We start from the raw sequence: 1,916 nt of genomic DNA on the forward strand, positions 1-1,916 counted from the left end.
ATTTTTATAACAGATTGCCCAACGGTAGTCATTAATTATTCACACATTAATATGTAAAGCATTAAAAATTAAACATGCTTAAACATAAAATATTATTTTGCTAATATAGACATTGAAATCGATGTGCATGAGGAAAAAATGCGACAAATTAAATAATATGCCTTAATTGACATTTAAAATCACAAACAGATGGTGAGATTTTTGACTACCAAGATGYGGCAGCATTATTAATAATTCACATAAACAACAGCAATAAAAAATATAATTATAAATATTAAATATAAAGTGTTTAAATAATAAATGAATGTTTGCAAACAATGATGCTTGATGTGKGWGTGTGTRTACACTACTACTACTACTACTRCTATTGTTGTTTACCACTGGAGCAGCGCACAGGTTGCGTGTAACCGCATTGCAATGGAAATAAARCTTTTATTGACTTTGCTGTCATTATTTTATACCTGAATATGTAATATAACAGAAATTAAAATTTAACTTGGCTAAACTGGTCAGCAAAGAATTTAATAACATCTGTTTTTCTTGAAAAATCTTTATCTGATGTTAACTTTGATTAAAAAGTGGCGAAACAATATCCTGTTTTATGGTATTMCATTCAAATATAAACTGTCATACATTGTGTTACAAAACCACCCGGAAATTGTAATTACATTTTTCTAAGTTGGTAAGACTGCACTTAATTACTATGGCAAATATGGGCGTGATAAGTCGGTAGTGCGAAGTATTTGTCTTAAAATTTGTATTTCGTTGTGAACGACATTCGACCTTTTSAACTGATGAAAATATTAATAAAGTGAAGGATATAGTGCTTGAAGATCGTCAGACAAGTATTAGAGAGATGACAAGAGATCTCGATATCTCTCCCGAGTTCATTCGAATGATTTGGTGGATATTCTGGGTATGAAGAGCGTTCTTGCTCGACTCGTCTCGCTAAAATTGATTTTTTTTTTTTTCAAAAAGAGTACCGTAAACAGGTCTCTGTGGACATGCTTGATTGTGCAAATATCGATCAAACATTCATGGAGAGCATTATAACTGCCGATGAGACATGGKCTTATGAGTTTCGATCCCAACTGGTCAATTGAAAAGTCCCCGGCATACCCGCGTAAAACACAGTTTTTTGGCAAACATTGTGAATTTAGCGATCCTTCAATTTTTCGATACCATTTTTGTACTACGATTTGTTCTTTACTTTAAAATAGGCCCCAGTTTCGGCGATTACTTCTACATTCGACGAAAAATTCTTCTCGGCAAGCATATTTTTGAGATCTGAAAATCTGGGGTCAGATTTGTAGAATACAGTGGATGCGGAAGCAATTTAAATTCCAATTCATGGATTTTTGCCATCGTTTGCAATGTCTTATGACACAGTGCATTGCCATCGTTTCTTTTTCTTCAAATGAGGCCATTTTTCGGCGATGACATCCTACAAACGTTTCAATAATGGTATTTCATAGTCGCTGTTGATGGTGTTTCTTTTCAAGGTAGTCAATAAAAATTATCTCATTCGGATCCCAAAATACAGACGCCATATCTTCACAGACGACTGTTCCCTTCTTTTATGCTATGGAAGGGGYCCATGTTGTGCACTCCACTCGGATAAGTGCCGATTGGAATTTTGAGGAAATGATGGAACCTTCTTTCATCCATTGTCACATATCCGAAAAGTGAACATCTCCAAACGCCGTATAGAATCATCAATACAGCACAGAGTTTTCTCATATCCAAATATTCGTAAGTGATATGAGGTACACGTTGAGTATATATCTTTAGATCGCCTGCTATCTCGAATAACTTCACTTTACGTCATCTAAAATTATTTTGTGGACTTTTTATTGATTTTTTTTTTTATTTTTATGATGTTTTCGTCGGTAATAAGCTCTTTCAGGCGTACACCA

This window comes from Bactrocera latifrons, unplaced genomic scaffold, assembly GCF_001853355.1.
Source record: "Bactrocera latifrons isolate USDA-ARS-PBARC rearing strain unplaced genomic scaffold, ASM185335v1 scaffold_397, whole genome shotgun sequence".
Classification (NCBI taxonomy): domain Eukaryota; kingdom Metazoa; phylum Arthropoda; class Insecta; order Diptera; family Tephritidae; genus Bactrocera; species Bactrocera latifrons.